Genomic DNA, 13,040 nt, shown 5'->3' on the forward strand with positions numbered 1-13,040 from the left:
TGTTTCCCCAAGGGATCTGCCACTGTGCAGCTCTCTTTGGGGGCCAGTAGCTTTTCTAAAGATCTCATTCTCTTCCTGCTTTATAGTAAGTGCATCAATATCAAACTATGTGAGTATAAATTGCAGTCATGTTTACCAGATAGGAAGAACACATAAGAGTAGGCGGTGCTGTAAGATGAAGACAAGTACAGGCAGTCCCAGTGGCTGCACTGTGGATATCACCGTGGTGGAAATTGGACTGGTTCTGTCTTTGGAGGAAGATCTAAGGTGCAGTAATTCTGCAACTGTGGAGCTGGGAAATAAAGATATTCAGCTTTGCTAAGAACAGTTTTATCTCTGTAGAAAATATACCACGATTATGTCTTTGAAGAAGACAGTTTTTAAAGTAATTGAATATGTTCAATTAAAATGTAGATGTAGAATTTAGCCTATCAGTAGTTGTAAAGTAGAGAGGACTACATAACATGTAGAGTGATGGACCTTGTTGAGTTTGTCCCTGAGACTCTTACCAGCCTCTTAAGCCACTAAAATGGTGAGATTACACTTGAAACTTCTGAAAGAATATTTGAAATGGAGGATTACAGTGATCAATAAGAACCAGCGGAATGCACCATTTCTAGCGGCCGCTCTCTGCTCTCCACCGAAAACCCCACTCCCATTCCATCAGCCTGAAGGGATGTTTGCTCTTTCTAATCAGCCACAGCTGATTTAGCTCTTTAAATGCAAGGTTGTGTCTTTAAATTCATTTGCTCCTTCCCATGCTTCCCAACATGCTTCCCAGCAGTTGGTTCTTTAGACCTTTCAGTGCAAGCTGCTGCAGTCCTAAAGCAGCCATTTGCCAGTGAGCAAATTGAGCTCACCTTTTGTGCTTTCCAGCTAAGGAAAACCTTTTTGATTGTTTTTTTTTTGAGCTGGCAAATCCTCTGTGCTGCATAAAAATAAAGAAAATGAAACCTAACTTTTGTTTTCTTCTAGATGTACAAATTACAGCAGTGGTTTCCACGTTTAAAACAAAATGTGATTGTTTGCATCACAGCTCTATTTCTGTGTGTGTCTTAGTAAGCATGTTGCTGTTTTTTTCTGTGTTCTTTGATAAGACTGTGGGGTTTTGTTTGTTTTCTTTTATGCCTTAAAAACTACTTCCTAGGAAGAGATGTAACTTAAATTGATACTTTGTCCTCCTCCCGTGCCTTTGTGCATGTGTGTGTTTTGGATCAATATTTTTGTAAGCCCACACTTTCGCTCCTAGTCCAACTCAGAAAGAAATAGAACTCCCCCACTCATGTCAAAGACAAGTGATTGTAAATCAGCATGGAGGTGCCTGGCAGCAACAATAAGTGCTGTGTACTGGAATGAAAAGGTTACTCATCTTGACTACTAATGCATCAAGTTATGTCTGCCACAGCTATTCCCTGTATGATGCATTCATCAGTTAAATGAATTCGAACCAGCCGTTTGCATCCTGACAACAAGGTGGAGCAGTTCCTGAAATCTGTCCATAGCATTCATATCCTCTCAGAGTAGAAGGGGAACACAGGCAGATGCTGAAGCATGTATTTGCAGAACAGAAACCCTAAAATATTGGGGAAATATCGCATGCCTAGATGCAGTGGTGGTTATTATGACATTGAAAGCAGGAAACATATGAAGTTGACTAGATAATATCCCTGCTATTTCTTTGACCTTAGGAGAATTTTAAAGCAGTTGCATTTGTAATATATACCTGGGAGGGTTATCTAGCTGTTTATGGGTTACAGCAAGCTGGTTTTATTTCTTGTATATTCTGAAGTGACATGTGATGATAGCAGTGAATGACATCCCTCAGATCTGATACAAGAAAAGAGTTTACCAAGAACCCTAGGCGGATCTTTATAGGACTCAAGCACTGCTTTAGAAATGGCAGTGCATCTATAAAAGCTTTCTGTTGTTGAACCCAGCTTTGAGTAGAGTAGTTAATCATAAGAGTCCATGCACTTTTGCAGGTAATTACAGCCTACTCCTACAGGATAGGATATGTGAGGATTTCTAGTTATTCAGGTGCAAAATTTAAGCTGACAGTATAAGTCTGGTTCTCCCTTCATTGGGCCTGTCCTCCCATGTGCCATGGTCTCCTGGGAATGTGAGGGCACAGGCACCTGCTTCAACACCTGGGCAGATCCGCTGAGCCCTCCAGGTGGAGCAATGTGCACGACTGTGGGCTCAGTGTCCAGGGGTCCCAGGAGGGATGAGTTCACAGGGACTGGCTGCGTGCATCAGTGGTTTGTGGAACTGGGACCTACAGACCCAGTGAGTCCTTTGAAGCCCGTGGAATTGCCAAGGAATTAGAACACACAAGAGAATACCATCTTCAGACACTTATGTATGGTAGTTCCTACATCTCTAATCCAGAGATGATAATTGTCTAGGTGTTTCTGGTTTTCCATAAAGGGTGGACTAGGGTCCTCTTTATAGTCAGAATAAATAATCTGAGCACATCTAGAAAGAAATACAGAAGCTGCTGTCAGTCTTCTGCTCTGTTCCTTTCATCATACTCTGATGACTATAGTATAAGGCCTAGAAGTTACTTTTATGCAATGTTTGTTCCTGTTTTTAAAGTCCTTGGTGAGCTTTAATGAAATGGGCTCCACGGTCTGTCCAAGAGGCCAATAAATGTATGCAATGTCCCCTTTGCACATGAACAGAAGTGAGAAGTAAAGGTGTAAGAAGTGCTGATACCACTAGTTCTCAGGATATACTGTGAAAGCCTGGTTCAATGGATTTGGGGGCTGGAATATTGTTTCAATGCTGGTCACTTGTGCATGTTTACTTTTCTGGTTTCATTTAACATCACTCAGATCATTAGTCTGACCAGGCTGGATTTAGGTTTGGTTTGTTTTCTTTTTCCTTTCCATTAATTTTTATGACAGTAGCCTTCATGCATTCTTTCCCTAGGGGAAAAAGGAAAATAAAAATTTGATGGAACTAAGGAGAGCCCATGTATGCTTTAAACAAGCATTATGGGTTAACTCCATCAGGCAGCTCAGCACCACACACCTGCTCACTCACGGCTGCCCAGTGGGATGGGGGAGAGAGTAAAAAGGGTAAAAGTGAGAAAGCATGTCAGTTGAGATAGACAGTTTACTAAGTAAAGCAAAAGCTGCACACGCAAGCAAAGCAAATAAGGAATTCATTCACTGCTTCCCATTGGCAGGCAGGTGTTCAGCCATTTCCAGGAAAGCAGAGCTTGCCGAGCATAACGGCTACGTGGGAAGATGAACGGTGTAACTCCAAATGTTCCCCCCTTCCTCGTTCTGTACCCCATCTTTTATTGCTGACCACAACGCCATATGGTACAGAATATCCCTTTGGCCAGCTGGGCTCAGTTGGCCTGGCTGGGTCCCCCAGCAGCTCCTCAGGCACCCCTAGCCTCCTCGCTGGCTGGGCAGTGTCAGGAGCTGAAAAGTCCTTGGCTCTGTGCAAGCATGGCTCAGCAACAGCTGAAACATTGGTACTTTATCAACACTGGTTCCAGCACAAATCCAAAGCATAACACCATGTGAGCTACTGTGAAGAAAATTAACTCCAAAAACAGTACAACAAGAAAAGACTTTATATCTTAAAAACAAAACAAAACAAAAAATAATTTAAAAGAATATCATTGCCTAAGTGTAATTAAATCATGTGGGTGTTCTTACAGCTCTGTATGTTCAGCAGGCCTACATGTGCACATTTACATGCATACGTGGATTGTCTCTCTATAAAAATTAGGTAGCCAAACTCCATTCTTTGTATATGTGCATCTATTGCATGTATTTTATGCACGGCATAAGTAATATAAAGTATTTGTTTATATCTGGACACAAGATTTGGACTGTGATCCTTCTTTATCTATAGAACCAGTTAATGCAAGGGAAAATGAGCAGGTTCAAAAAATAAAATATACCTAGATTATTTTGCAGTAGTAACTCAGGAAATTGATACTGGCATGAATGAGAAGCTTAGCCTAGAGTACTTTTATCCAGCTCTTGAGCAGGAACTGCAGATCACATTGGCCTTGCTGTGGACCAACTACAGTGCTAGCAGTAGCCTAGCTAACTAATTTAAACATAAGCACAGATGGGTAGTTCAGATTTCACATCAGCAAGCCTGGCTCTGTCAAAACACTTTTGAAGGTGAGCTCTCCCAGGAGAATTTGTACTCCTGGTCTTCCCAGGAGCTGAAGCTTGTGCACGGGGTGCTATCATCTGTTGCATTTATTGTTGTGCTGGTTGCACATCTTTAAAACACTAGTTGTGCTGTACCACAGATAGCAGTACATTTGTTTTAGTAGCTGAAGAGTCTGACGAAGCTGAAGTGGTCGTCTACCAACAGGTGAAAGAGAGACCTACTCATCATTTTCTGAGTTTTTCTGGTTCTTTCTAATAAAAACCTAAGTTAGAATCTTGCTTCTAAAGTTAACATTTCTGTCTCTTAATCTGCTCTCTCATCTTCCCTTCCTTAGCATGATTGATTGCTGTTCTCTGAAAACAGCAACAGAGCTTTTTGGCAGCTTGAGATTTTGAATTGTGCTGTAGTGGCAGGAACAGTTGGCAAGGGTTTCTGAAAGGTTAATCCACTGAGGATTTATGGGTTTGTGTTAGAGAGAGAGCAAACATTATTTGTGTTGTCATGCTATAAAACTATAATCTGACATTGATGGTTATTTTGATTTTGCTTATATTTCAATGAATGGGAATTACAGAAGAGCAACTTTCTATGCAGATCTTGAAGTGACTTAGAAAATAAAACAAAACCCTTTCTGCTGGGGATGATGCAGTGGGGCGCTCATGATCAGTGTGAGCAAAGGGTGCAATCTGGGTGCCACATTTCGGAGTCCATTGAGCTGCCCTCTGTTGCACTCTTCCAGATTTCCCTATCCCCTTTCCCAAGCCATTAAACATTATTTCACCTGAAGAGAGCCAGGGAAACCCATTTCAAATATATTTTCTTCCTCTGGTTTTCTTCCTCTATGTGTGTATTATCATAGCTTCAATGAGTCTGCACTGGATATGGAGAGAGCAGACTTCTGGCTGCTCAGGGTACTAGTCAGCAAGGTCCCCTGGGAAACTGCTTTTGAAGGCATTGGTGTCCATCAGTGCTGGTCAGTCTTTAAGCACTGCCTCCTAAAAGCACAGGATCAGGCAATTCCAAAATATCGGAAGTCAAGGAGGTGGGGTAGAAGACCGGCCTGACTGACCAGGGATCTTCAACGGGAGCTTAGGTGGAAAAGAAAATGTACAGCTGCTGGAAGCAGGGTCAGGCAATGTGGAAGGAATACAGGGACACTATTCGCATTCGTAGGGAGAAAATTCATGTGGCCAAAGCCCAATTAAAGTTGAAGCTGGCCATGTTTGTGGGAGACAATATAAAGGGTTTTTTTTAGATATGTGAACAGAAAAGAAAAATAAAGACCAAAAAAAACATAGGTCCGCTACTTGATGGGGAAGGTCTCCTCACAGACAATGACATAGGCAAAGCAGAGACGTTTAATGCCTTCTTTGCCTCCGTCTTCAATGCTGATGAAGAACTTCAGGACCCAGGGTGCCCTGAGCTGGAGGACCATGACGGTGGGAATGACAAACTCCCAACAAATCCTGGATGTGTGTGGGATTTGCTGCTCCACATGGATCCATACAAGTCCATGGGTCCAGATGGGATTCATCCCAGGGTGCTTAAAGAGCTGGCTGACGTCATCGCGGGACCTCTCTCAATTATTTTTCAATGGTCTTGGGAATCTGGAGAGGCCCCAGTAGACTAGAAGCTGGCAAGTGTTGTACCAATTTTCAAGAAGAGCAAGAAAGAAGACCCTAGCAATTACAGGCCTGTCAGTCTCACGACAGTGCTTGGTAAAATTATGGAGAAGATGATCCTTGAAGTTACTGAAGTGCACCTGGGGAACAATGCTGTCATTGGTCCCAGCCAGCGTGGGTTCATGAGGGGTAGGTCCTGCTAACAAATTTAATTTCCTTTTATGATAAGATCACCCATCTAGCCATTCAATGGAAACCAGCTGATGTGATCTTTTTGGACTTCAGCAAAGCTTTTGACAGTTTCCCATAGGATCCTACTGGACAAAATGTCCAGCATACAGCTAAACAAAAACGTCATACGATGGGTGAGCAATTGGCTGACAGGTAGGGCTCAAAGGGTTGTGGTAAATGGGGCCACATCAGGCTGGTGGATGGCCACTAGTGGGGTCCCTCAAGACTCCATTTTAGGGCCAGTCCTCTTCAGTGTCTTTATAAATGATTTGGATGTAGGACTAGAAGGTGTTTTGAGCAAATTTGCTGACAATACTAAACTTGGAGGAGTTGTGGAATCTGTTGAGGGTAGAAGGGCCTTGCAGAGAGATCTGGGCAGATTGGAGAACTGAGCAATCACCAACTGCATGAAGTTTAATAAGTGCCGGGTCCTGCACCTGGGACGGGGCAGCCCTGGCTATACGTACAGACTGTGCAACGAGATGTTGGAGGGCAGCCCCACAGAGAGGGATCAGGGGGTTGTGGCTGACAGCAAGTTGAATATGAGCCAGCAGTGTGCCCTGGCAGCCAGGAGGGCCAACCGTATCCTGGGGTGCATCAAGCACGGCATCGCTAGTCAGTCGAGGGAGGTGATTGTCCCGCTCTGCTCTGCGCTGGTGCAGCCTCACCTCGAGCACTGTGTGCAGTTCTGGGCACCACAGTACAAAAAGGACGTGAAACTGCTGGAGAGTGTCCAGAGAAGGGCTACAAAGATGGTGAAGGGACTAGAGGGGAAGATGTATGAGGAGCAACTGAGGGCACTGGGCCTGTTCAGCCTGGAGAAGAGGAGGCTGAGGGGAGACCTCATTGCGGCCTACAGCTTCTTCACAAGGGGGAGTGGAGGGGCAGGCGCCGATCTGTTCTCCTTAATCACCAGTGATAGGACCCACAGGGATGGTGTCAATCTGAGGCAGGGGAGGTTTAGGCTAGACATCAGGAAGAGGCTCTTCACTGAGCGGGTGGTTGCACACTGGAACAAGCTCCCCAGGGACGCAGTCACTGCATCAAGCCTGTCTGAGTTTAAGAAGTGTTTTGACTGTGCACTTAGTCACATGGTCTAAAATCTTGGGTAGACCTGTGTGGTGCAAGGAGTTGGACTTAATGATCCTTATGGGTCTGTTCCAACTCAGGATATTCTATGATTCCCATTCTTGAAAGGCCTGGTTTGTTTTGCAGTGTACATATTAGTTCTTTTATTTCAATCCTGCATCTTTTGTTGCAGATCTCAAGCTCCAGGGAAGTGAGGGTCAAAGTCAGGAGGTTTCTGAGCAGGTGATACCATGAAAATGAAGAGAGAAAAAAAGGAATTGTTTTCCACATTAATGGATTCATTGAAGGAATCTATTGCAACAGGTATCACCAGTGCCAGGAACATGATTCAACACAGAATTGGACATTTAGATAAATATCAAGAGCATGCAGAGTAAACATAATTTTAAAGAAATGTAAATATCCATGATGCTATAGGTAATGACTGCTAGGCAGTGAACCAGGAAGCCTCTAAGCATATGTTGCAAACCTTTCTGAATGCATAACTGAACAGAGTAAATGGCTGTTCTTGTTTCCAGTGTGTCAGCTAAGAAATGGTACAAAAAGAAAGAAGTGAGAAGACAGAGATTCCAAAGAAAGAAGAAGAGAGATTGGGCAAAAATAGCTTTTCTTTGATGATAAAAAAGTTCCCTTAGAACTTTGGTCTGAAGTCTAGACTGGTTCTTATTTAGTTTGAACCAGTTTGCTTATTTCCAATTAAGAGCATTACTTGCCCGTGAGGTCAGTGGGGATATTTTGCAATCTGTGCTTTTAATTTAAGTTGAATAGCTTACATCTGGGAAAAGGAGGGCAAATACAAAGCTCAATGAACCTAATGTGACAGATAATAAAGGCAATATGCGAGATAACTATTAAAAATTGATAGTTTAATATCAGTAAGAAGGTTCTGGTCATTTTGTAGGAAAGCACAAGTTAAAAGTTCATCTTTTGAACACAGCTTCTTGTGCTGTGCCTGTAAGGGACTAATTCATGTCTGTGTAACATAACATTGCAGAACTTATCAGTGGATTTGTACCCAGTCCAAAATTCATGGCTATTCCCAGCTCTTGCAAAACTAATGTCTGGGAATGTACACACATATTTGAGCAACTGGCTTCCTTTAGTATTCCCTGCAATGCCACAGGGTGACAGTGTATTCAGCTACTTAGTTTTGGTGTTGGTCACATTTCTTACCTACTTAAACTCTCAGTACAGAGGTCTTCAAGTTAGCTGTGACACTAATACTAATATTAGTATGTTAAAGCTTAACATGTGTAATCGTAAACTATGAATTGAATATATATTCCAGGTGTTTCATCTCTCTGTATATAAAGTTTACATTCATCTGGGAAATGCTGGACACTTGCTTTAGTTTTTACATAATACACTGTCTTTCCTGGCAAAGTAAATTTTCTAGGTCTCATTGGTTCATCATATACTTTGACTTGAATATCAGGCAGAGTTCACATTAATTTCCCCCGTCCCCCCACACACACTTCAGAAGCAAAATGTTTATTGTCTTGTTAAAAAAGGACGTGAAAATGAACTGCTCTGATGGTGAGAGATAGTAAGAACTGCTCTACCACTGATCTTTGACATAAAATACAAAAGATTTTTTCTGAAAATGAGGGGATGGAAGAGGTGCTGGGCAAGAAGCCTTGCCTCTGAGAGCGGAGTTAAAAGAACAATATTTGGAGAACAGTCACTATTAGCATTTGGATATTTGATGGTTACCACAGAAATGCCATATTCAAAGCATACGGAACAATTGCAGCCTACTGGGTTGATATGTTGGCAAACATTTACTTCTTAATGGCAGCTGCTGTGCAAGTGACAAAAATGCTTCTATGCCTTCTGGTGTGAGGAAACTGAGCAACAGACTCTTGGCAGTCAGGGTCTACAGGAGCTGCTCTCAGACTCAGCAGCAATGAAAGGGGCTAGGGATCCTAAACCGTCTGCCCCCTGGGTGAAACTCATGGTGTCCACAGCAAGGAATGGTATCATCTCCCCCTGTTACTGAGGTGTGGGCTCCAGGTCTATCACAAGGCCTGTAATCCAAGTAAGACAAAACAGCGAGAGTAACCCGCATCTGCCTGTTTTGCTGTGTCAAGTGTGGCATATCGAGCATGTCATTGATTCATACATGCCGAAGTGGTGACAAGTTGCATTTCAGCATTGAAACCATCACCCTCTATTTCTGGGATGGCTCTTCTTCATGCTCCTTTGAATTACGTCTTATCATTCTTTCCAGACAGTCTGTCTTGGGAAACTTGGATTTCATAGGATAATTCCACTGTTTTCCATGATTTCTGTAGGTTTATCTTTACCCTGTACTCTAAGGGAGAGAAATAAGAAGTGTTACTCACATTTTTCAGATGGAGAACAGAAGCGTAGAAAGACCTAATTATCTTCTCAGATCTCAGTGAGGACAGCCATGGCAACATGGGTCCAAGTTTCACAAGCTTTTGGCTGCTACAGGTCTGCAGTTTGCCTTCAGTGGTAGTCAAAAATAAGTGCTCCCTTTCTCCTTCACCTCCTTCTCATTTTCTTTGTACCCAGCTGATGTCCTGTATGATATTTGCTCTGTTCATCCAACTAAATCAAGCCAAAAGATACTGCAGATGGCAAACTGTTACTTTCCTTTTTCCAGCTAACCTCAGAAAACTGTCCTAGAATCTAGAATTTTTCATACACGGAAATCACACAATATGTATAAGGCTCTTTCAAATAAGAAAGCTGTTTATGGCCTTAATTTATTTATTAAAAAAAAAAAAAAAAAAAAAGAGGGAATCTAAATGTGTAAAGGGAAAAGGTGGAAACATTTTGTAAAGTGATGGTACTCTCAAGTTGAGATAATTAGTCCAAAAGGAGTATTTTTGTGTCTGTAAATACAAAGGACCATGCTAGTTGTCTTAAAGTAGGTTTGTCTGTTTATAGAATAAACAGGAGCTTGAACTTTCTGGTTTGGTTATAAGATACACAATGCCCTCTAGTTCTTATTCATGGTAGTATCATCTCTTTAATTGTGAAATTGTAGCTACAGCTATACTGAAATCTGTAGAATCTGATAATATTATTGGATAGCAGTTATTTAGAGGTCATTTGTTTTGATTTAGTTGAAATTATTTTGAGAGGATGCATCAATTAAAAATTGGAAGCTAAAATAATCCTGTTCTAGATTTAAAACTCAGGTAGACTGAACTGTTGACCTCATTGTTATCCTGCCTTCATACAGCTTAGAGATACCTGCAACTTAAATTGAAATTGCCCTTCTACATAATTAACTTCTGCCTGCAAAAATTTTGCACCTTTGTAAGGAAGTTCAGTTGCAGAGCTTTAATGTCATGTTGTGGTTTAATCTCAGAGAAGCAATTACTGTTGCCTGGTTACTAGTGCCATTGCTATCTTAGTTTTAAACCCCAAACCAAGCTAACAGAACATAGTTTTAGGTATAAGCCTTAATAGAAGGCACAGGTGAGGGTTAAGTCTGATTCAGTGCTTCAGACTTCATTATCTGAGTCTTGGTGTTTCTCTGTGTCTGCACAGGTACAGAAAATATTTTTCAGTGGGCTGTAGGTTTTTTTGTTTTGTTTGTTGCTTTTTGTTGTTGTTGTTTGTTTGATATATATTTGTAATTTCCAGGGAATTGTTGTCAGTAGGATGAAGTTCTGATAACTACAAGGGTTCTGGAGCTGAGCAGAAGCATGATAGGTCTGAGTTCACCCGAGAATGAAACTTAAAGGTTATGAAGACATATGAAACAAAGTTCATGGAAAAGACGGCTGATAACCGTGTGCGCTGCGCTGAACCTGGTGGTTTAAGCGTCCTGCCCTGTCAGTAGTAACAGACTCCTTCTCAACAGAAATGTTTAATAGATTTCAAGGGCTTCTTAATGTAGATTTCTAAAGCAGTAACAAAGGACCTGCCGGTTCGGGGTTTGAACATATGAAGCATCCCATTGATTCATGGGAAATTCTGGCTGAGGACTGTATGCCCAACACTACGATTCTTACAGTAATCTCCTGACTTTAAGGGCTACCTTAAGAGCTTCAGATTTGTTCCTGCAGTAATTAGAACATTGAGATAGCCAGTGTATATTTAACTCAAATGTTATTTTCTGTAGATACTCTTCCTTTCACATAAAAATATTCAGTAATTTAAATATTGAATAGAAACTAGATCAGCAAATAGACATGCTGGGAAACTTATATTGCTGGTTTTGAGAGGAGCATAAAATTGAGGTAGGTAACCACAGTCATTCTAAACCACTCTCATTACTTCATTTTCAATGTGTGTTTGATGTGCTGTAGTGCTTTCCCTGTTGTATGCTTGTCAGTCTTCCCTTATGTAAGGTTAACTGGGCCTTTGCTGTTTTGCTGGTTTTAAGTCTCCCTGTCTTTAGGTAGCAAACTCATGAATGCTGCAGATTTATAACTGAAGTTATTCCAGTATTCTGAAACTGTAAATTATGCCTCACTTCACCACCTCCCCCCTTTCACAGAAGACAATTTTAATGCTAGGGGAATAAAGTGTTTCTCTCATGAATAAGGATATAATAAGACCATCAGTAAACTAAGGAAAAACACAAGCTGAGAGTGCGGTGTATATGATGAACAGGGCTTGAAAAGAGCCCATATTCAGGCTTATTGCTGAAACTGAAGATGAATGTCATCCTTATCCCTGCCGTTGCAGAATAAAAACTTTAAATTTCTCTTAAAGCTGCAATACTAACCAGGATGTTTTTTCCCCTGCCACGGATTTTCTTTGTTTTCCAGCTACAGTTATTGGGACATTCAAACTCTTGCATGGATTTGCAGATCCCTGCAAACAGAAAGTGCTGTGCAGTTTCATTTTGTTTAATATTTTAAGGTTCTACTTTTTCTCTGTTTTCTGATTCTTTCCAAGACTGGATTTGAGAGTTTAAAACTGGGACACCAGTATTGTACTGGCGATACACACACGTCTCTGATCTCCAAGTGGTGATCAGAAGTTTCTTTTGTACTGTATTGCATATATCCAAGTGCTGAGAATTCTTCAACATTTCATTCTGGAGATGAAAAAGATGGGCTTACAAGGCAATTTCACTACAAACTTCTCTGCAGAAAGTTTGTGTGTACAGTTTACTGTCTTAGTTGTATAGAAGTCTCCTGTCCTTAAAAGCACTTCAGTGTAATGTATTGAAAATACAGTGTGGAAAATTGGAGGACAGAGTTGAGGAACAGTCCTTGAGACATGCATGTCTCAGGGTACAGATTTGTTTTTGTCCGCTGCAATAAGCAGTCAGGTTAGTGTTTCCCGTTTATCCATACAAATGAGCTTTAGCTCAGGTCTGTACAATTAAAAAAAAATAAATAGAGAGCAAGACCCACTCTCATGATAGGTAAATGCTCAAGAATTGTAGCTTTAAAATGAAACTTGAATATGCAGAAAGCGGCTGGAAATCCTGTTATAGCAACTATAAGGGTGTTGACCTGGCCCCATCTCCTCACCACTGAGCAGGCATTTAAAGTAGAGAGCTGGCAGTGTGTGACTGCAGCACGTGGCAGAGCCTGCAGATGCCCACCCAGCCCAGCACTGGCAGGGTAAAAATTACTCCTGTTTTCCCCACCAGCACCAGCTGACTGATGATCTGAAGTTGGCATGTGAAGCACCCAGATGTCCAGTGCCAGGAGGAGTCTCTTCAGTAGAATCATGTTCTTGACAACTCATTTTTCTTTGTCTGTTTCTTGGCTTTGTAGCAGGGCTGGACTGTATGTCTGGTGCATGGTTTGACTGCTGCAACTGTGCTTGATCCTCCTTGATGTATTTTATTTTCCTGTAAGCTTATTATAGGTGCTGTTGCCTACAGTACAGGCTCAGAGGAGGAAAGAGAGGGATATGAATCATGTACGTGAAGTGAGGAGAAGACTTCCTCCTTTCCAGAATGAATTCCTGGTGTGTTTTTTAAGGCAAATATCCATAGATTCACCTATA

This window comes from Aythya marila, assembly GCF_965140915.1.
Source record: "Aythya marila genome assembly, chromosome: 15".
Lineage (NCBI taxonomy): Eukaryota > Metazoa > Chordata > Aves > Anseriformes > Anatidae > Aythya > Aythya marila.